The 24,399-nt window shown below is 38.4% G+C and overlaps 1 long non-coding RNA gene across 3 annotated transcripts in view; it reads right to left on the bottom strand.

Annotated features, from left to right (window-relative positions):
* The window catches only part of LOC139084865 (uncharacterized), a 49,037-nt gene that overhangs the window by 4,966 nt on the left and 19,672 nt on the right, over positions 1-24,399 (bottom strand). Inside the window, exons 2-4 of one of the 3 annotated variants that reach the window (XR_011542715.1) lie at positions 5,972-6,319; positions 4,443-4,959; positions 1,765-2,015 (exon numbers count right to left, since the gene is read on the bottom strand). This is a non-coding gene — a long non-coding RNA (uncharacterized lncRNA). Of the gene's footprint in view, positions 1-1,378; positions 2,016-4,442; positions 5,189-5,971; positions 6,320-24,399 lie in introns of those variants that run through there. The other 2 variants (XR_011542714.1, XR_011542713.1) reach the window with 2 other exon arrangements.

The following is a 24,399-nucleotide window of genomic DNA, read 5'->3' as shown; positions in this document are numbered from 1 at the left end:
TTATTTATATATTGCTTAATATAAACGTATTCCTTTCTTCCCTCCCTACCACCACCAACACCCCTCACCTCCCGACACACACACATACTGTTATTTCGTCACCCATCTCAGATCCCATGAAGCAAAATTTTAATGGGTTGGGCTGAAATTTTATAGAGGAAATAAAAGTCTGAAGATCACTGCTCCAAACTCTTAATAGACAATAGGTATCTGCTCATATCATTTTAAGAATCTTAATGATCCTTAAAGGGATATTTACTACCAGACATAGCAAGCATCGTCATGCTTCCCTACTTAAGCTCTGAGAATATTCTAAAATGTACATAATTAATGAATGACTACAGCAATTTAAGCCATGACAGAACCAAATTTATTATATAATCTTAATAGAAGCACTACATATATTGACTTTATGAAAGTTTTCCCAACATAATAAGATTTAATCACATGTTCTTTTAAGTTATTAGAAATGTGAATGTTTATGTCTGTCCTAAGTACTGACATCTATCAACTAAGTGTATGCAATTTTTTACTTTGCACGTTTAAATGTGATCCCATCCATTTGTCTATTCACTACCCACCATCAGTGCAATACTCTTAAATGAGCAACCTTCAAATATCCTTTTAAATATTTTAACATCACAAAGTTCCTTCTATTCGTAACTACGTATGTTTTGGGTGGGTATAGAAATAGCTGCTAGCAGAGATTCAGGGTTTCATAAAACACAGAGCAAATGAGAGAAAATGATTTTAAATTTATTTGATTTAACTTGATTTAGGTAAACAGGATAGATTAAAAAAAAAAGATGACTTTTATGTTTATGTGCATTGGCAGGAGAGGTGAAAGGTAACTGACCGATTCAACCTCCTCTCTGAAATGGATGGATAAGATGTTGTAGCTGGAATCAATACTTGGCATTCACAAGAGTCTCATAAACCTATAGTGACTCGAGCTGTTCACCTAAAAAAAGTAATGATACTGTAAAAATGATTCTTTTCAGCTTTTAATTTAGACTATATAAAAGATAAAAAAACAAAAAACACTTGTATAGAAAGAAAGCAAGCAATTGCATTCAGAAACAATCTGCCTAAAACCCAAATGGGTAACCCTCCCCAAAAAGAGCCAGATAAGAATTCTCATAAATTCTGTTGGATCAAATAATAACATCGTGTGTTTTATATTTGTATAATGCTACTCGATTATGTACATTTCCTAGCAGTGAACTTGATCTATAAAAGAATTGTCATCTGACTATATTCACCATTATTCCTCGCTTGTTTAGATTTTTGTTTGTACAAATGGGGAAAACGATTGAGAAAATTAAGTCATTCAGATATTCAGTGAAGGAACTAAGAATATCATAGTCTTTACTCTTAGTTTTGTTTTTTGTTTTTTTACTAATCCTTAAAAGGAGTTAAAATTTGGAAATTATATAATTTAAGTATAAAAACTGAATTTTTTCTTATGAAGTACAAAATCTTAGGCATAACAAAAATTAGCTGTGATGCTAATCACAAAGTCATGTACTAACCAATTTTTGAGAAACTAAATTATAGCAAATAAATGCCCAGCATGAGAATTGCATTTTGGCTTCAAGCCCCACAAATTATGAAGAGTCCCAATAAAGATTCTCATTAGCCAATTTGGTCAGCTCATCCTAGGTTTGGGGGATAAGTTTCAGCACCATGAACTTTGATCCCCAGACCTCATCTTCCTGTGAACACAGACTAAATCAGGTTAGCCATTGGTCCCACATTTTGTACCTTCATAATGCAGAACTTCAGTCCTATTCCAGAAGGCTCTCTTCTAGCAGAATCTGCAGGGCATTGATTATATACCCGATGAGCCATAGAATCATCAAGACCCAGGCCAGCTCCACTCGGAGTTGCTCCATACTCTGCATGGTCCACTCTTCTATCTCCTTCTGTTTCCCACTTAGGTATTCGGAGCACCATTCAGGCTGATGCTCATGCTGCTACTGAACTGCCCCAGACACTGGTGTCATCTCCATTACCTGAAGAGGACAATGAAATGTCTCCTTTATCTTTATCCTGCTTCTGTGTAGCAGAGTCTCAAATGAATACAGACTTCAGGGTCGTGGCTCTTTGAGAATGTCACACAGCACTTTACGCCCACAGCATACAATGCTTCCAGAAAGTCTAGGTCAAGGCAGCCGGACAGTACCAGGAGCCTCAGGCCCTGTCGCTGAAGCTGCCCCATCGTGCCACACTTCACAACTTCCAAGGTAGAGTTCTCTCTGAAAACTCACAATCTTGCCATCTGTCTCCGTTCTCATATCTCAATCTATTCAGCTTATCAGTCTCCATGTGCCACTTTCCCATGAGGCATTTCAACATCCATGTAAATCAGAAGTGATGCATAAACTAGGTGTCAGGAGCATAGGGGAGCACAAGGCATTATCTATTTCTGTGAGCCATGCTTAACATACAGCTACTCAGTACCAAAGAACTCAGTCGCTACAATATAGAGATAATTACAAACAAATGAGTGACATCAACGAGATCTAAGTTGTCATAAATACAATTTCATATTTTTTTATGAATGAAAAAATATTTATCTTTTTTCAAAAATTCACTTGGAAATTATTTTCATGATACAGTACCATGATCATGATTTTATCATACTCTCCAACAACATCAATAAGAAAAACCAGCTCAGGGCAGGCCCTGTGGCATAGTGGTTAAGTCCAGCACACTCTGCTTTGGCAGCCCAGGTTCACAATTTTGGATCCTGGGCATGGACCGACACCACTCGTCAAGCCACACTTTGGTGGTGATCCACATACAAAATAGATGAAGATTAGCAAGGTGTTAGCTCAGAGTAAATTTTCCTCAATGAAAAAAAGAAAAGAAAGCTCTCAAGCTCTGAAGCTTTTCCTATACTCTGCTCTTCTCCCCCAAGGCCCTAACATTCCACACACATTCCATGGTTGCCAGGATGCCCTGCTTTATTCAGCATTACATCACCAGATGCTAGGAACATATCTGGAGTAGAGTGGACTTTTGTGGTAAATATTTGTTGAGTAAATAAATAAATAAGCTCTTTTAGTTTGCTGGGTATGCCACAACAAAATACCATAGACTGGAATGCTGAAGGAACAGAAATTCATTTTCTCACAGGTTTGGTTTCTCCTGGGACCTCTCTCCTTGGCTTGGCAGCTGCCTTCTCCCTATGTCCTCACGGTCTTTTCTCTGGTGTTCCTTTGTGTGTCCAAATTTCCTCTTCTTACATCACCACCAGTCAGCTCAGATTAGGGCCCATCCTAACAGCCTCATTCTAACTTAATCACCTCTTTAGAGGCCCTATTTCCAAATACAGTCACATTCTGAGGCACTGAGGGTTGGGGTTTCAACATACGAGTTTTAGTTTTAGGATGTGATGGAGCCCATAACTTGAATTAAGAATATTTACACCATCCACTCAAAATTCAAGATTGCAGTAGGAGGGGCAGAGGCTACCTTACTTCTGTGAAAAATTTCATATCTATCTGTTCAGCTAGTCAATATGCATAGGCTACAAGAAATCTAAATTATTTTATTAACAGAGAAGAAATTCAGTAAACACAATGCATTTTAATTGGGAAAAAAATCAAGAAATTACTTCAAATGCCAGTATTTGTACAAGAAAACTTGTTAAGAGTCTGCAGCAGCTCTCCTGAGAGCCCTTTACAAGCATATGGAGCAAGCCATCCTTAGAGAAAGTGTGAAGAAGGAAGGGTAGCAGAGAAGAGGGGAAAATGGGAACAAACCTCTGGAGCATCTACACCCAAGGGCAGCCTTCAGACTTTAAAACCTAATTATATAGACAGGCTTAGTAAAAACTTTTCATAAAGTATCATAAAAGAGAAGCAGAATCCTGCAGTGGAGGAAAGCAGATGCCAGAAGAAAGTGGCCCTGTGCCCGAGTACCTGCCCGCCACACCCACCTGTGATCTGGACAAGTTATGTAACCTTTCAGAACCTATTTCTTCTTCTGTAGACAAATAGTAATTGGAGATTAAAAGAAATAAGGTAAGAAGAGAGCTTTGCACAGTGGCTAGAGAACAATAAATATTCAGTACATGGCAGTGAAAAAGAAGGAAATGAATGAAACATGCTAAATATGTGATTGTCTCATGTTAATTTATGATTACAGATCTATGGTTCATTGTCACATAGTTAACTACTGGTTCAGAGCAGGAGATATAACATGGAATCATCATCATCTTCTTGTTCATTATCATTAGCAACCTTGTGTAATTTATATTCATTGAAGATTTATACTGAGAGACGATATACTTGAAGTTTTATACACATGATCTCATTTAATGCCCCCACTACGCACATACACACACACACACATACACTTTATGAGGTAGGTATTACCATTACCCACATTTTACAAATGAGGGAAAGAGATTCTCCCAGTGTCCATATACTTACCTGTAACTTAGGTCTTTATGATTCCAGACTCTGAAGTTTGGCCCAGTGTAGTCACAGTCTATTGCTAGTAATATTCAGATTGAATCCAGAGAAGTCAACTGCAGAGGTATGTTAATGAGATTATTCAAAATATTCTGGGTTAAAATTATCTATTTATTGGAAATCTGACCAAACACAAGTCAAATGTTTTCTCTTGTGTCCTATTTTATAAAGAAGAGATAACTGCCAAGTAGATAAGTTGACTTGGTACACACACTTAAGCAGGTAACTAATCTGTAGGCTCTTTCACTTAATTGATGTGGACCGTGGGCTGATCCTCCCGGAGGAACAGCCTTGGCTCTTCACCCTGAAGAGAACCTCTGCACTGACACAGAACTCACTGCGGGGAAGCCATGCCCTTCTTCTTGACGGCCCGGGTCACTGATGTGCAAAGACAGGATGCTCGGACCAGCATGGACAATCTTGTCACCATCACAGGAAAGCCCAGAGCCTCTCAGAGGGGTTGAATTCAATAACTCTGGAACAGCAGATAATAGGGCTTCTTGTTATAATTCTTGATTTAATTGTCCTTATTGTTGGTCATGTTTAATTGAGCTTTCTCTTACGGAGAGCTGAAAGGCCCCCTGAATGACCCGGTTTGTTTCCCCACGCAGAAATCTTGAACAATCAAATGTGAATTGACTGCAATAACTTCTATATTCACTGATTTTCTTTCCAGTTCAAATACAAGCTTACTATACTCCTTCCTGGGGAAAAATAGATTATAATTTTAGAATAGAGAATATGGAAAGTTGTTCTTACAGAAAAACTATTTTTATGTATGACTAAATTAACAAAAAAGCCTTGGGCAAAAAAATGAAAAGTTTCAGCAAAAACAATTTCACTGATGATGTGAAAATTTTCCATGCAGCTCTAATTACGAGTATGTTTCCCGTAAAACAATGGTCATTGACCATATTCAGATCAATACCATGCCAAAAAGTAAAAAATAAAGAATGCCTCTTGCCATAATTTTAAATGATAGTTTTGCTAAAAAGAAATTCATTTACATTTTGCACATATTGTTTCATCATCAATAACATAAGAATTCACTCTAGCTTTCTGCAAAAATTGTCACACAGCATATTCTCAGTGCACACAATTCAAAATGTGGAGACCTGGGGGCCAGCCCAGTGGCGTAGCGGTTAAGTTCACACACTCCGCTTCTCAGCGGCCTGGGGTTTGCCGGTTCAGATCCTGGCTGTGGACATGGCACCGCTTGGCAGGCCATGCTGTGGTAGGCATCCCACATATAAAGTAGAGGAAGATGGGCACGGATGTTAGCTCAGGGCCAGTCTTCCTCAGCAAAAAGAGGAGGACTGGCAGTTGTTAGCTCAGGGCTAATCTTCCTCAAAAAAAAAAAAAAAAAAAAAAGTGGAGACTTGGTTGCCTGTGGACCGTATGTAGAGCTGTTGCTGAGGCCTCCCTGGTCCCTATTACCCCTGACACACTTCCCTAACTTTTCTAACTACCGTCACACAACCACTCACCATTGTGGCCTCCAGTCATCCGGACCATCACTGAAATTTCTTTTAAGGGCAATAGAAACATCAAGAGGAAACATTCAGAAACCAAAAGACATTTCTCTTCCCCTATAGTTCAATCGCGCAATTGTGATGATACAAACGTAGCCTCCTTTATGTTAAGGATGGCGATACTAGATGGTCGTCTGAGGCGATTGAGGCCTGCTCATCACACTTGAGTGAGCTCGAAAGCTGACCCTTCAGTCCTGGTCAAGCCAGATGAGATGACTGCAGAGCTGGGAGACAGCTTGACTGCCGAGACCCTGGGCCAGAATCGCTCAGCTAGGTGGCTCTAGGATACGGGAACTTCAGAACCTGCACGAGATAAGAAGTATATTAACCTGCTAAATTTTGATGAATTTGTTCACAGCAATAAATAACATACAGCTAGAGACTGAACGAGAACTATTTTCTTGGCCATACTAGTTAAGAATAAGTAAAAAAGAACTTGAAGACTGATGGTAGAATTCACTTTGTGGCATTTGAAATTCATGGTGTATGGGTATTGGTAACAAGTGCTTATTTCAGACTTTAGGTTTGATCATTGTCAATGTGTTTTTTTGCCTTTTATGCAACAAAGTCTCAAGTTAACATGGCCTTATCTGTCTGCTTTCCATCAAATTATAGTTGCCTATCTATCTATCCATCTGCCCATCTATCCACTCATCTACCCATCCAGCCATTCTCTCGTTGATCTATTTTTCTCTCTACAGATTTGGACCAAGCAAACCCCATCTGAACATTAACAGTCAAGATTATTGGGTCTAGAGAGGGCAAAATCTTCTTTCCTGACTTATTCTATCTTCAAGAGCTAAATTTATTTTTTAATGTGCTATTAATTATATCATGATACTTCATGGTGTTAAGAGGTAAAATCATAATATAAAATCTCAGGCAAATAAAATGAAAAAAAATAGTTGAAGGCAGAAAAAAACTAAGTAAATAATAAAAACATGCCTAATACAGTTTAGTCAATCTCTATTGAGACAGGTATACTGTGTGACATTTTGCTAAACAGGTGGATTTACTTTAACCAAATCATATTTTATTAGAACTTCCCCTGTTTAGACAATGTAAAACGAAAGTTTTAGATTTACTGTTAAAAGTGCAGACAACCGAATCCTAAAATTAAAAAATTCTTTTTACTACTAACATAGTAACTCTTTCAGTTATGTATTGCTGCACAGCAAACCAACCCAAAACTTAATTCCTTAAAACAACAACAATGTGGGGGCCGGCCCGGTGGCGCTGCGGTTAGATTCACACATTCTGCTTTGGAGGCCGGGGGTTCTCCAGTTCGGATCCCGGGTGCAGACATGGCACCGCTTGGCAAGCCATGCTGTGGTAGGCGTCCCACATAGAAAGTAGAGGAAGATGGGCACGGACGTTAGCTCAGGGCCAGTCTTCCTCAACAAAAAGAGGAGGATTGGCAGCAGATGTTAGCTCAGGGATAATCTTCCTAAAAAAAATTTTTTTTTAAAACAACAATGTATATATTATTTCTTGTGATTCTGCAACTAAGCCTGGATGTATCTGGATTTTGTGTTTTGTGAGTTAGTTGGTGGTCCATGTAGTCAACATCCAAGATAGTTTTATCATTTAGGATGGGTGGAACAGCTGGGAATTTACAGGACTTCTTGCTTAAAAAGAAAAAAGAGGCTATCATACAGCCTCTCGCTGTGCCTAACCTCACACAACAATGGTCTTCACATGAGACTTTTTACATGATGGCTGACTTCCAACAGAAAGGAAACAGAACCTGTCACTCCTCTTAAAGGCTAGGTCTGAAACTGATAGCTTCATTTTCACTGAATTCTCTTGGTCAAAGAAAGCTACAAAGCCAGACCAGATTCGAGGAGAAGGGTAATAAACTCTACCTCGTGATGTCAGGAGCAGCCTGTACATGCAGGGCAGGAAGGAATGGATGGTAACTATCTTCAGAGGATACCCACCCCAGTCCTCACCCTCCGGCCACGCAATTCACAACTCTCCTACGTGCAAAATGCATTCTTTGTATGTACACGTAGAGTCTGTTCTAAGACCTCCGAAGCCTCAGCCCATGGGGGCATCAGCCTCAGACACGAAATCCAGTATCTCATTTTCAATGTCAGATCCAGAGACACAGGAGTGCAATTAATTCCTCAAGATCAGAGACCTGGGAAATAAGACAAGTTATCTTTCCTCCACGTACCCAGTGCACAGTAGTAAGACAGCATATTAATGTCCAATTTCTGCTGTAACAAATTACCATAAATTTAGCAGTTTAAAACAATGCAAATATATTTTCTTACCATTCTGGAGATCAGAAGTCCAAAATCAGTTTCCCTGGGCTAAAATCAAGGTATTGGCAGACCTGCATTCCTTACGGGGATGGTAGAAGAGAATCTATTCCCTTGCCTTTTCTGGCCTTGAGAGGCAACTTGCATTTTGTTGACGTTTTCCTCCATCTTCAAGCCAGCAGTGTAAAGTGTGACACGTTCAGATCTTTCTCTCTCTCCTCTCTCTCTCTCCTGTATTCCTCTCATCAAAACCCTTGCTTCTGTTGTCTCATTTCCTTCCCTCTAACTCTGACCTTCTTGCCTCCCTCTTAGAAGGACCCTTGTGGTTACATTGGGCTCACCTGGATAATCGAGGATAGTCTCCTCATCACAAGAGCTTTAACTTAATCACAGGTGCAAAGCTCCTATTGCCATGTGAAGGAATATGAGGCGCCATGTGGTGGATAGGATAACGCCCATTCAAAAAGGGGAAAACGCATGACTTATTTCAGTCATTAGTCCATAGCAATTCTGAAATCCAGCAAGGAGTATTTCTCAAGTCTTCCCTGCCCCAGAGGCAAGGTACAGGTATGTTCCTTGGCTTGGATATATATGTGCTCTCGGAATGGTTTTACATGGTTCATGAGTTCTTCCTACAGGCTCTTAGCCCCACCCTGTGAGTTATCCTTTTTTTTCCCCATAAGAATGGTTAGTGTTTTCAGTTGAGTAGCTTTCTCAGTCTGCTTCCTGCCCACAGAAGTTTGCACATTCAAAGGCCTCTTTTCCTTCTTTTCTGTCTCTGTCTCTTTTTAGTCACATTTGTGGTAATTTTGCTGATAAAATTCTCTTGAAAACATTGTGGGTTTTCTATGAATCTCATTAGGTTGTATTTCATTAGATCAAAGCCACACTCACAAATCTTTTTGAGGCAGGACCCCCTTATACTTCATTTTGTGAGACAGGGTGCTGTGGGGCCATGATCTTAAGATTCATGACCTGAAGATGGTTAGAAATACCTTCATCTAGAGAAGAGGCTCTAATTATAGGCACTTCCTTAAATTTTTTTGAGGTCTTAACTCTCAATTTGGAACAGCAACCCTGGGTCCATGTTTTATTAGCAGTACCGTGGATCTGGTCTTTGCCCTGAGGTCATTTTTACTCTGAAAATCTTTTGCTTTCTGGAAGAGCTGGGAATGTAACCCAGAAAAATTCTTGTTTAGTCTCCTTGAATACCAAAGTATTCCTTCTTTATTTCATCTTTCTCTTGCAATACACTGTCATAGACAGCTTAAGGAAGCCAAATTTAGTTGCCAAAGTCTGCCTGGAAATATATGTATTCACATCCACAACTTCGTTAGGTCCAATTTTTATTTTCCATATCACGGAACGTGACCGTCTGACTAATTGTTTTAAGAATACATAGCACAGCTTCACTCTCTAGAATTTCTTCCCTTCCAAGGTCCACAAATTGTCTCTTTGCTTCCCGTCAGGCCTCAGTCTGGTCCCCAAACTAATACCATATGTTTCAGGTTTTTGTCATGGCAGTGTCCCACTTCTAGGTACTAATTTGTATTCCAGTTATCTATCATTAGAGAAACAAACCCAAAATGTGAGGTTTACATGTGAGAAACAAACCCAAAACTGTAGTTCATTTTTTTCATAAGCACAATTTATTATTTCTCATGATTCTGTAATCTGAGGCAGGCCCAGCTGTGCAGCTGGTCTGTTCTACATGGTACCTCCTGGGGCTGGATCATTCAAGAGGCCTTTTTCATTCCCAAGTCTGGTGCCTCAGCTGGAAAGGATGATACAGTTTGTAGTGGACCCATCATCTTTCTCTCTCCACCTGGATTCTTCACACGGCTAGCTTAGGATCCCTTACGGCATGGTGCTATCAGACTTCTCACATGCAGCTTGACTTCCAAGATTGCAGAAATTGAAACAGCCAACATTCTTAAGGGCTAGGCCCAGGACCAGCACAGCGTCGTTTCCATCTCATACGATTCCTCAAACAAGTCAAAGATCTACTTAGATTCAAGAAGAATAGGAGTAGACTTAACATTTTGGGATGAGGTGCAGCATACACATTGGGGACAGGGAAGGAACTGATAAGTGTCCTCTTTGGAAACTAGCATATTCATTTATATTTTGCCCACTTGCGTTATAATTTTCTAATGGAAAACACTTAAAATCACCGCAACTTCAAATTGTGGTAGTAATTTTTTTAATAGCCTTTATTTTTTAGAGCAAGTTTAGGTTCACATCAATAGTGAGCAGAAGGTACAGAGAGTTCCCATCTACCCTGCCGGGGAGGAAAAATTTCCCTTCTCCTCTTCTAGGTTCTTTGGCTAGCCTAATAATTAAATTGACATAGGAGAGTTTAACAGGAGAAAAACAAATAAAAGTTTAATAACATGTTGTGTGAGAGAGACCCAGGAAAAACGAATAACTCTCCAAAATGGCAGAAACCACCACCTTAAATATCCTCTTCAGCTAAAATCAAAAGAAGATGTTGAGGGTGGGGAGTCAGTTACGGGCACTTACCAAGAAGCTGTAATAAACAGGAGTAAGGCTATTATTCAGATTTAAGTCCTTGCCTTCTTCATTGATAAGAACTAGAGATTTGGTCAACCTCCTCTTTCTGGTATTGAGAGGGAGATACTCTTAGAGATGGAGATTTCCCTTATAAATGTAAATATCTCTTATAAAAGAGTAACTTTTACTCAATTTTCAGAGCTTCTCTTGCGTCTGCAGTTTCTTAAAAACAACAAGCATGAAATAATCCTTATGTCAAAAAGGCATATTTGGGGTGGCAAATTCTCCCCCACCCCTCTATCCCCTGCTCCAACACGTGCAGAGCCTCCCTCACTATCAACATCCCCTACCAGAGTGGTACACGTGTTACAACTGATGAACTTACATTGACACATCATTATCACCCAAAGCCCATAGTTCACATTAGGGTTCGCAGATGCTGTACATTCTATGGATTTGGACAAACTCATGATGATGCATATCCACCATTATAGTATCGCACAGAGTAGTTGCACTACCCTAAAAATCCTCTGTGTTCCACAGTAGCAAATCTTTTCATTTAACATCGTGTGGTTATAATTTACATCTAAAAAACGTTAACTCTAAAAAGCTCCTATGGGCTAGCCATTAGATTCCAAAATCATAATAAATCATATAAAATCAAATGATATGAAAGTAGGATATTTTTCAATATTTTAAATTCTTATTTTAGTAAGTAACTTTTATTATAGTGGGACCTGGAATATATGACCCCCTAATTTCCACAGCTTCTAATTGTCTTAGACTTTATTTAAGAGAAATATATGTGGTGTATGAACAAAACCAAAACCCAATGCACTGATGGCGGAGGTGTTTTTAAGGAACGTCCTGTACGTCATCACATTAGTGCTGCAGCAACGTCCTAACCAAATTATTTCTGTGACAAGGCCTTAAGCACGACCTCTGCTACTGGTCTCCATTGGTCTTGACCTAATTTCTGAATTTAACTCTCAAGTATTTTTCAGTTTTGCTGAACAACCCAATAATCTTCCAATGAAATGAATTTCTACTTGGGTTACGAGGGATCAGATATTTTTTAGCTTGCAACCGAGAAGTCTGACTAATACACATGCTTAATCACAGTTTAACCCAATTTTATGTATTAATACATAACCAGAGTACACCCAAGATGTTTCTTTTAATAGCTACACATTGTTCTCCAAATACTGTTAATATGTTCTCCTGCAGGTACTCTATTGTGTCAGCAGAGCTGTTGCTAAATGTGCTGAAGATTCTTTTTTTTACAAATTTCAATGATTTTACTTATTTTACAGTGTTCTTAGCTGAAAAACCTCAATTGTTCCTGTAGACTAGTGTTCAACAACCGGATGTAAAGGAGAGGCTATCTTTTGGCAAGTCACACAAACCCAAACCAATAGCAAAATATCCGTGTTCATCTAGATATTTGAGAAGTTAATCATTTGAATTAGTGGAAATTTCTAGAAAGCTGAGTATTCATCCTTTCAAAAGCCAGCAATAATATGATTTTTATTATTATTACTACTTATCATTTGTTTTCAAGTTTTTATCGAAAAGTACACCAATTAAAAACACTTAGGTCCGTGAAATTTTACAAAATGATCACATCTGTGTAACCAACATCCAAATAAAAAACAGAGTATTACACCACATATACCCTTCACTTAACCCTTTGTTATTTCCATGTGTGTGGTTTTATTTCTATCGTTGTTTAATTTTGTTTTTTTTTTAAAGATTTCATTTTTTTCCTTTTTCTCTCCAAAGCCCCCCAGTACATAGTTGTCTATTCTTAGTTGTGGGTCCTTCTAGTTGTGGCATGTGGGACACTGCCTCAGCGTGGTTTGATGAGCAGTGCCACGTCCGCGCCCAGGATTCGAACTGAGGAAACACTGGGCCTCCTGCAGCGGAGCGCGCGAACTCAGTCACTCGGCCACAGGGCCAGCCCCTAATTTTGTTTTTTTTCTTCCCAGCTTGACTATAATATATTTGAGAAAAATGGCATTTTGCCTCAGCAATGTTTTCTTCATTGTCTTTCAAATAGGAAGTGTGCAATAAATTATTAGTAAACGAGTGAAATAGATAAATTAAATAGATAAATTGATGAACGGATGGAAAGTGAATGAATGCTACAAATTCCCTACTACTGTTCAAAGAATGTTTGACTCCCACTTCTCACCTGAGTCCCTAACAACCAAGTGCGATTTCAGCGTTTTAAGTGTGGGTGCCCCTGCTTCTCTAGCCATCATAGAGTGTCAGTTGTTCTTTGCAGACAGGATTATGCGGTGTATGAACCTGCTGCTTCTTGGCTGGCAGCAACAACTTCCCCTCCGGCCAGCCCTTGAAAGCCGTGCACGGTGGGTGCATTCTAGTTAGTGCTTTTAACCTTCCCCCAGAAAGTTAATATTTTCTTCAGATTTCAACAAGTAGCTGTTTCCTCCAAGGTCTTTTTTTCTTAATCCCTAGATCTTAAGTTACATTGAGAAGAATGGAATGTACGTTAGAAAGCATGCTTCACAGGAAGCACACTCACTGTAATAAGTAAATAGCAAAATCTGTTACCACTACTGTGACGTTCTTTTCTCTGATACCATTGTACCTTACCTGATTATTTCCAACACTTACATATTTCATTTCGGTAACAGCATTAAATAGGTATGTTTGTCAAAAGTAAGAGGAGGATAATCCAGCATTTTACACTGTCCACAAAAAAATTACATAGATTTGCATTGATATCCCTAAAAACAAAACATATTAACATATATCACCCTAAATTATTCAGGATTATATTACTCAATTAATTGTTTACCTAATTAACCTCTTTGGTACACCCTAAATTATTCAGGATTATATTACTCAATTAATTGTTTACCTAATTAACCTCTTTGGTAGTCAGAACAGGTATACTGGAACCATATAATGCAGTGATTAAGCTACACTTGTGTTAATAAGTGTGGCTAAAGATTTGTTCATACTTTGCTATTTGACTAATAAGCCCATACCTTAGAGATTTGAATAGAATATGTTCTATATTTCTGTAAAACTGTTCCAAAATAAGCATATTATGTGCATAGCAGACATTTTACTATTTGGGGAGCCGCCTTGTCTTGAGCCCGCCTCCTGTGTTTGGAGAATTCTCCACTTGATGAGTCTTGACTGGAGGTAAATTCCTACTCCAATTATGGAAGCTGAAGGCACCAGGTTCTAACTTGCTCGTCTCTTCTGACAGCTTGGATTCAGGACTATGATCTAGATTTGGCTGAGTATACGAAGCCCCAGGTGTGTGAGTGTTGACAACACAAGGACATGGGCCTGGCAGGGAATCCTCTATGGCAGAGGCAGCAAGTCTAGACTTCTAAGGGCGACCACGTTCAGCGCCCAGTGTTTCCATCGTTGGCAACAAGAATTGCGGAATGATGGTTTCAGCAGTGAAAATAGTAATTGTTAGGAAAGAAGTTAGTCTAATGGGTGTTGATTCTCTTCTTATCAATTTTAGGAGAATAGGCTGCCCCTTTCCTGGTATTTCTGTGAGCAACTATATATTCTCTTAATAAAGTTATTTTGTTGTTTAAATTGTCAAAATAAGATTACGATGGTTGCACATAAGGAACCTAACTGATAAATTAGTACCTAAAGTGTCAAGAGAACTCCAGGAAAATGAGAGCGTCTGGGAATAGGTATTTGGCTGAACATAAGTGAAGTATGGCGGAAGTAACGCTGTTTCAGGCAGAGCCCTTAACTGGCTTGATAGCTTTCATTTCCTTCCCTTTGGAAAGTTTGTTTTTAGGATCATACCTTTAGGAACCCACCTTCCATGCTGGGGGAAACCCAAGACCCACAGGGAGGCCACATGTAGACATTGCAGTTGAGAGCCGTAGGTGAGCTCCCAGCATCAACTACCAGCACATGAGTGAGCCATCTTGGACATCCAGAACAACAAAGCCTCACATAACTACAGCCCCACCTGACATATTGCTACAACTACAGGAGACATTCCAGGAGAGAACCATCCAGCTGACCCAGGTTGAACCACTAAACCATGACAGATAGTAGTAAATCGTTACTGTAAGCTTTAAGTTTTGGGGTGTATTGTTACATAGCAATAGATGCCTATAAGAAATTATGTATTAATCAGGGTCTAGCAGGAGATAGAAACCACAACAGCAAGTTGAACAGGAAAGGGGTAATATAAAAATCTGTTAACTAGTAAGAAGTGGTTAACTGCCAAAAAGTAAACATAGACTCAGGGGGATATCGAAGTGGCAACTACACACAGAAAGCTGTTCCTGTGCTAGGACTGAGGGAAGGTGAGCGAAACAATTACATTTCCCACCTAACAAGATGCCGTCATACTTCATGCAAGTAAAGAAGTTCTCCCTCTCCAAGATGAGGTGACACACAGTGCCACAGCCACCGTATGTATGGTTGGTTATATTAATTCATTCATTCTCAAACTCACAGTCCCATTGGAATTACCTTAAGGATTTGTGAAGATGTCTGTATATATTTTATACTTTCTTTCTCCTTATCATTCTATACATGTTTGTTGGAGGTAGACGTCACAAATCTTTAAGACATACATATTTTATATTAGTATTTCTGTAAGTGGTTATTAAGAGGTGTCTGTGACTTCCTTCTCCCTATACCATTTTATATTTAAAATTTCCTTTTAACCTCGGGTGGTTGTAGTGCTTTTTCTAGTAGGGTAAATCACACCATATTTTCTGAACGGTCTGAGTCCTTAATGGTTTTGACTTGTTTTTGTCATTGTCATTTCTGTCATTTTCCAGCGGTCATGGAATTTTATAAAGGCACCTTAGAGAATTTCCTGGGTTCCAGACATGATCCTCTTTGCCCTGCTGTGTAGCAGCAAACCAATTTCCCCTTAATAATCAGGATGAATTCAATCACTCCACTCAGTGACGCTAGAAATCCCCAAACGTGCAGGCAACAGTCTTCTCTTCAAAGTGAATGGAAGCATTATTTTGTTCCCTGGCGGAAACCTTCTCTTCTCAGGAACGAAGATCTCTAGACTGGGAGATCTCAAGGTTTTCAGGATGGGAAGCAAATGTTCTGTGACTGCGTTACTACAGAAAATAGCGAGAGGAGCCCCTTCCTTCTCTTGATTCCCAGACCCAGTATTCTGGCTCTGGGAGAGATACAACCATATGATGTTGTCTCTAATTCAAAGTATATGCTACATCCCTGAAAGGATATGGTCTCACAGCTGCCATCATGAAATGACTCTTCGCTAAGCCATTCCACCTTTGTATTAGGCCAACTGCTTCTGGGTGAAAGAGTAAGCAGTAAGACCAATTAACTCCATGAGACCATTGCAGCTCATGCTGAGAAATTAGTTTCGTGATCAGAATTCATGGTGTGTAAAATCTCACGACAGTGATTAAAGTACTTTGTGAGTCTGTAGATGGTGGTGCTAGGAGAAGCCTCAGGGGCATGGAAGGCAAATCCATATTCAGAATAAATTTCTACTCCAGTGAAGATAAATCTCTACCTGCTTCCTCATGGCAAAGGTCTAATGTGATCAACTTGCTTCCAAGTGGCAGGCTTCCCATGAGGAACGGTGCCATACAGAAAACTGAGTGATAGCCTACGTTACTGGCAGATTGGGCTCCCAGACATAGTGTTAGCAATGTTAACCTTGGTGAAAGGATGTCCATAGTGTTGAAGTCCATATTTCATCCCTACTACCTTGCCCTCTTTGCTCCTGGGCACACTGAGTAAGCACTGGCAGAGCTTGGGAAGAGGCTACTGACATCCGTAGAGGGAGTCATTTGTCTACCTTATTATTTTGAGTCTCCTCCAAAGTGTACGCCTTTGAGTAGGTACTCACAAGGAAAAAACTCTCTTCACAGTCTGTGCTCATTCAGGGAGGTCCATTCACATACTTCTTCCCAAGAGCTCCTTCTCACCAATCTTCCATTCTTATTTCTTCCAAGTCCCTGTCTATCCAACGAAACCATTAACAACTATTACATCAATCGATGTAATCCAGACTTCTTGTTAACTCTCAGTCCATCCAAAGTAGACAGTAAAATATACTGTTTGAAATTCTGCCTAGTGAGAGGTCACAATTCACTGCTATCTTCCAGGGTCATCTCTGCAGGGACTGTAAATCTGAAGTGTTTGCTTTCAAGCGATATGAGCATATTTTCTCGAACCATCTACAAAACAGTATAAAGTTTTCTTTTTTTACCCGTATTCCATGGATCATAACGAATTCCTCATGAGGCCAGAAGTGTGGATTGAGAAAGAGGAAGCAGTCCAGTAGGAGCTGGTTTCAAACAAGTCTGAGCCCCCTGCTCATGCAACTTCACTGTACTTTGGGATCTGCCCGAGCCCAGTCTCTTGTATCCTATTTCCACTTGATGAACTATTGCTGTTGCTCATGCCCAACCTTTAGTTTGATAGATCAGAAAACAACCCGATGGAAAGCTCCGACTTCGTGGTCACCTGATAACCCACGGTTAGCATTGTTTTTACCAATGCCAAGTAGCAAATCAGAAGCTGTTTCTCAAAAGGAGAATAGTTACCTGCCAAATAAAGGTATGGCTTTTCTCCAAAATCCTTGAAGTTTGTACTGCGATTCTCCTGTAGGTTCTTGCCAGGTGCTCCATACAGCATTCTTATTTCCCACAGATAATTTGAGTATCATTGGATCTCCTGCATCATAAGGTGAAAAGCAAGTGTTCTGAAGCCTGGACTTAATTCACAGCCTTCCATGGGGAGAGCAAACGTACAGGTAATTTGGTGTATAGATTAAAGTAGAACATACAAATGCAATATACATTACTTTCAAATTCCAAAAATAAAGCCTCTTTTTTTGCGGTAAGTTATATGAAGTACAGTAACCTGTGTTTCACTTTAAAGGATATATCTGTGCTCCAGACCATTGGACCTCCAGAAACTTTATCGAGGTGATAAGCTGTTAAAAATTAGTGGGGTTTCTTTGTGATTCTCTGGCTCAAAGATGAATTGCCAAGGCATCTAAATTATCTACTACTTCCAGCTCATCCTATCCAATCAGAATAGTATCATCAATTTATGGAATCAGTGTGATGTTCTGCAGAATGTCAAGATGATAAGATCTCTGCAGACTATGTTGTGGCAGAGAACCAGAGGGTAGACATGGCCCTGAGATTTGACTCTGAGGATATACTGTTGATCCTGCCAGAAAAGACAAACTTCCTGGTGATCCTTGCAATTTTTTTTTTATGGAGAAAAATTGATCGGCCAGGTTAATATTTGCAAACCAAGTCCCAAGGGCTGTGTTGATTTGCTCCAGTAAAAATATGACCCTTATATTATTGGCTGCAAACAAAGCCACCAAAGTCATTCTTCAAGATCCATTCAACTTTGGCACAGGCTAAATAGTCAAGTTAAGTGAAGATATGATAATTATCACCACTCTGTATCTTTACAAACTTTGATGACAGTATAAATCTTTGCAATTCCTTCAAGGATATAGTATTATTTCTGGTTTAATACCTGAACAGGAAGGGAGAGGACCAGGGACTTTCTCTTGGATCTTGCTACCATTGTGGCCATTACCTATGGATCACAAAGCTAATGTAGAGATTCTGCCAAGTGCCAAGTGTATCTATTCCAGTTACACATTTAAGAACTAGAGAAATAGCTATTGAATCCATCTGTTGACCAACTGGGTGCCTGCTGTGAGTTAAACTTGGGCTAAGATTCTGGCTTACTCCTAACTACCAACAGTTTCTGCTTTGACTAGCAAACCACAGTGGCATTTTTGGTGGAGAAGAAATTTCTTGGAGAGTGTAAGGCTTCAAGAGACCCATGAGGGCTGCTGCAATAGAACGGAGAAACTTTCCAGAAGGCATGAACTTCTAATCCCTGAGAGCTGATGCTGTGGTGAATAGTACCAGGCCCCCTGCATAACAATTCACCGGCTGTCATGTTAAACACAGCACATAGGTAAGGGAGAGAAACCCCTTCCTCCTACTCTGATCTTGCAATGGCCTTCCAGTGCCCTCTATTGGCAAAGTCTAACATCAAGCCACCCAGCAAAGGAAAATGTCCAGAAGATCCAGCTCCAGGATGACAAAGCCAGGCAAGGCAAGGCAAGGTGGATTTGGAGATGAGAAGTAATAAATAAACAACTGACATGGGTGACAAGTTTGACTGAATGAGAGGTATGTGGGTAGGTCTCTCACAATAGACTTTAGAAGGCAAGAACATTTATATCCTTTCTAAGAAATAACCAAAAGCCTCCTATTGCAGTAATTATCAAGTATACAAAGTAAACTTCTCTGTCTTTTGACCAATATGGCATTTTATTAAATTTTAAGTTCTTTGTCTATAATACACACAAATGGAATTATTTTAATTCCCTTGTCATCCTCCTACTATTTAAGAAACTAGAAAAAAAAAGAGCAAATTAAACCCAAAACAAGCAGAAGGAAGGCAGCAGTAAAGATGAAAGAATTAAAACCAATCTTTCTCAAACTCTTTCAAAAAAAACAGAAGAGAAGGAACACTTCCTAACTCCTTCTATGAGGACAGTATTACCCTGATATCAAAGCCAGAAAATGACAACAAAAGAAAAAAAACCAAATCAATAATCCTCTTGATGATAATGCAAAAATCATCAATAAAATACTAGGAAACCAAATATAGCAATATATTAAAAGGAGTATACACCATGATCAAGTAGGATTTATTCCAAGTATGCTAGGGTGGTTCAACATATGAAAATCAGTGTAACAAACCATGTTAACAGAATGAAGGAAAAATCCACATGATTATCTCAATAGACGCAGAAAATGCATTTTACAAAATATAACATTCTCTCTTGATAAAAACATCCCACAAACTAGGAATAGCACGGAACTTCTTCAGTTGGACAAAGGGCCTCTAGGAAAATGTTACTAGCGACATACTTACTAGTGGAAAATTGAAAGCTTTCCTTTTAAGATAGGGAACAAGACAGGGATGGCTACTCTCATCACCTCTAGTCAGCACTGTACTAAAAGTTCTAGCTGGGCAATTAGGCAAGTAAAAGATATAAAAGACACCCAGATGGAAAAGGAAGAAAAAAAAAAATCCCTGTTTGCACTGACATGATCTTATTATAGAAAACCCTAAAGAATTCACAAATAAACATTAGAGCTAATAAATGAGTTTAACAAATTCTTGGGACAAAAGTTCAATATACAAAAGTCAGTCATATTTCTACACAATTTCAATTAACACTGAAAATGAAATTAAGAAAACAATTCTATTTTCAGTAGCATCAAAAAGAATAAAATACAAGGAAGTGCAAAACTTGTACATCAAAAACTATAAAACATTGTTGGAAAAAATTAAAGAAAGCTTAAATAAATGGAAAGACATCCCATGTTTTGAAAAAGAACAGGGACTCACACTTCTGATTTCAAAATTTACTACAAAGCTATAGTAACAAAAACACTGTGACTCTGGTACAAGGATAGATGTATAAGTCACGTGAATAGAAATGAGAGCCTAGAAATAAACCTATATCTCTAAGGTTAATTAATTTTCAAGAAGAATGCTAAGATCATTCAATGAGGAAAGAATATTCTTTTCAGCAAATGGTTAATGGACAACTAGTTATCTACATGCAAAAGAATGAATGTGGATCCCTACTGACACCATATACAAAAATTAACTCATTATGGATCAAAGACCTGAATACAAGAGGTAAAACCATAAAGCTCTTAGTTGGAAACATAGGTGTAAATCTTCACAACTTTGGACTAGGCAATAGTTTCGTTTTTTCTTTCTTTTTTGTTTTTTTTTTTGAGGAATACTGGCCCTGAGCTAACATCTGTGCCCATCTTCCTTTACTTTATATATGGGATGCCTACCACAGCATGGCTTGCCAAGTGGTGCCATGTTCTCACCCGGGATCCAAACCGGCGAACCCCAGGCCTCCGAAGTGTAATGTGTGCACTTAACTGCTGCACCACTGGGCCAGCCCCTAGCCAATAGTTTCTTAAATATGAGACCAACGCACCAGCAATGAGAGAAAAAAATGAATAAATTAGACTTCATCAAAATTTAAAACTTTTGTGCATCAAAGCACAAGAAAATGAAAAGAAAATCTTCAGAATGAGAGAAAATATTTGTGAATCATCTATCTCATAAGTGTTTAGTATCCAGCATATATAAAGAACTCTTGCAACTCAACAAAAGACGAACAACCTAATGAAAAAGTGGGAAAAGGATCTAAATAGACATTTCTCAAAGGAAGATATACAAATGGTCAAAGAACCCATGAAAAGATGCTCAACATCATTTGACATCAGTGAAATTCAAATCAAGACCATAATGAGATACCATTTATACCCAGTAGGATAGCTATAATTTTTTTTTTACAGGAAAATAAAAAGTGTTGGTCAGGATTTGGAGAAATTGGAACCCTCATACATTGCTTATTGAACGTAAAATTGTTGAACTTCAGTGGAAAACAGATGGAAGAACTCTGGTCGTTCTTCAAAGAGTTAAACACAGAGTTACCAGAGGGCATGGGAATTCTGCATCTACGTTTATAGCTAGGAGAACTAGAAACATACATGTACACAAATCATGTTCATAAAGCATCATTCATAACAGTCCCAAAGTGGAAACAACCCAAATGTCCATCAATTGATAAATTTATATTAAAAATGTGGTGTCTCCACAATGGAATATTATTCATCCACAAAAAGGAATGAAGTACTGATGCATGCTGCAATATGGATGAGCCTTGAAAACATTATGCTAACTGAAAGTGAGACACAAACGGCCTCACTGTATGATGCAATTGATGTGAAATGTCCAGAAAAGGCAAATGCGTAGAGACAAAAACTATTAGCGATTTCCAGAGACTGGGGAGAAGGAAGGAATGGGCAGTGACTGCTTAATGTGCATGCGATTTCTTTTGGGGGTGATGAAAACATTCTGGAATTAGATGATGATGGTTGAATAACTGTGAACATACTAAAAATCATTTAAATGCACACTTTAATATGGTGAACTTTGTTACGTAAATTTTACCTCAATTAAAAAGTGGAAAAGAAACTGATGGAGACAGTTTTTGCTATCTACACAATTATGTTAACTTAATAAAGATAGTGTAATTTCTTCTTTACATATTCTTCTATATTTTTAAGTAGACTTTATTTTTTAAAAGTTTTACATATACAGAAAAACTAAAATATTGTAGTGTTCCCATATACCCCACACCTAGTTTCTACTACTATTAACATCTTACATTAGCATAGTACATTTGTTAGAATTAATAAATGAGATTGACACGTTCTTATTGACTTAAGTGCATATTTTACTCAGGTTTCTTTAGTTTTTACCTAATGTCCTTTTTCTATTCCAGGATCCCATTCAGGACACCATGTGACATTCAGTTGTCATACTTCCTTAGGCTTCTCTTGGCCATACATTTCACAGATTTTCTCTGTTTTTGGTTACCTTGACAGCTTTGAGGAATCCTAGTCAGGTATTTTGTAGGATGCCCCACTACTAGAGTTTGCTGATGTTTTTCTCACGATTAGACAGGCAGTGTTTCTGCTGGTATAAAAATTTCAAGAGCTTTCTGTCTCCTGTGTATGTCACAGAATTTCACTCCATTAGATAAGAGGCCGATAGAGAGATTTTTCTTTCAGCTTTATGGAGGTACAAATAAAATTGTAAGCTATTTAAAGGGTACAACGTGATGATTTGATATACATACGCATTGTGAAAGGATTCCCCCAGAGATCTTACTTAAATGATCCCTTCTCAATCTTTTCCTTCTGCTGACATGGCTGAGGAACATTGCCCATGCCCTTAATCTCTCCAAGAGTCATTTTGTGTGACTAAATACTCTGATCTTTTGATGTTCTGAGATCCAGGGAAGGATTTCTGGGTCACACCCTCAGCATTTTCTCTAGAGCACTTTCCTGATACGGAACTTCCTAATTTTAGCATCTCTCACTATCTGGGTAGACTGAGAATTTCCAAAATCATCAGTTCTGGTTATCTTCTGTTTAAGAGTTTTCCTTCAATTTATCGCTTTCCTTTCAAGTTTTACTCTAAGCAGCAAGAATAAACCAGGCTCCATCTTCAACACTTAGCTGGGAAATCTCCTCAACTAAATGTCATGCCATAGTTTCTTTAATCAGTCCCTATTCATGGATATTTGGGTTGTTTCTATTCTTCTGCTAGCACAAATTGTACTGCAATAGACTTCCTTGTACATTTGTCTTTTCATATATTTTGTGACTATATATTTGAGACAGGTTCCTAGATGAAGAATTGCTGGACAAAAAGGAAAATGCATTTGTATTTTGCCAAATTACCTAATTTCTCTCCATAGTTTTGAGGGAATTTGTGCTATCTGAGAGGGCATGCTCTCCTAGTCTTGATAACAGAGCATTTCCAAACTTCAATGTTTACCACTCTGAGAGATGAGAAATGGCATTTCAGTGTGGTTTTATTTTGCATTTTTGTTATTGAGACTAAGAGTGAGCATTTTTTTCTGTTTTCAAGCCCTCTTCATTCATTTTTGGAGAATATTTTCTCTGGGTATAGAATGTTTAACTTCCTTTAATACTTTGAAGATATTAGTCCATTGTCACATGGCTTCAATTCTGTTTTCTTGTTTGACGAATCTGGCTTCAATCCTATTGTAACTTCTTTGTAGCTAATTTATCTTTCTTTCCTGAATAATTTTGTCATTTCTCCTTGTCTTTTTTGTTATTGTTATTTTTAGCACATTTACCTTGTATGTGTAGGTGCATTTTCTTCATTTGCATCTTAATCTGAGGCTTTACATCATTATCAGATTTTTTAAATCCCAGCTTTTAAATCTTTAATATTTGTCTCTTTCCTCCTTGGAATCCAATTATATTTGCATAGAACTTTCTTTCCTTAATCTCTTGTCTCACATTCTCTGTTCTGTATTTTTCATCCTCTTAAATTTTCACAATTTATTCTGGATATTTTCTTCTGACTTTTCATCCAGTTCAACATTCTTTCTTTATCTGTATCAAATATGTTATTAAACTCATCTTTGACTTCTTGAGTTCAGTTTCTGAATTTTTCAGTTGAAGAAATTCCATTTAGTTTATTATAATAGTTTCTATTTCTGTGTCAATCACATCTTTTATTTCCTTGAATATATTAAGCAGAAGCTTGTTTTTTTTTTTAAGTCAATGGATGATAGCTCTACTCTCTGGACTCCCTGTAGATATTACTATTTTTTGTTGTTTCTCTTGGACCTCGATCACTGTATTAGTGTGATAGGGCTGCCATAACAAAGTGTCACAGACTAGATGGCTTAAAGAACAGAAATTGATCACTTCATAGTCATAGAGGTTGGAAGTCCAAGATCAAGGTGTTGGCAGGGTTGGTTTCTTCTAAAGCCTCTCTCCTTGGCTTGTAAATGGATGTTTTCCTCTGGCGTCTTCATGTGTTCTTCCTTTTGTATGTGTCTATGTCCTTATCTCCTCTTCTCACAAGGATATAAATCGTTTTGGATTAGGACCCATCCACATGACCTCATTTTAACTTAATTACCTCTTTACAAGTCCTATCTCCAAACTT

Source organism: Equus przewalskii, chromosome 1 (genome assembly GCF_037783145.1).
Source record: "Equus przewalskii isolate Varuska chromosome 1, EquPr2, whole genome shotgun sequence".
NCBI classification, from domain to species: Eukaryota; Metazoa; Chordata; class Mammalia; order Perissodactyla; family Equidae; genus Equus; species Equus przewalskii.
The sequence above is the reverse complement of the archived record's forward strand: the minus strand, read 5'-3'. Positions and strand labels throughout refer to the sequence as shown.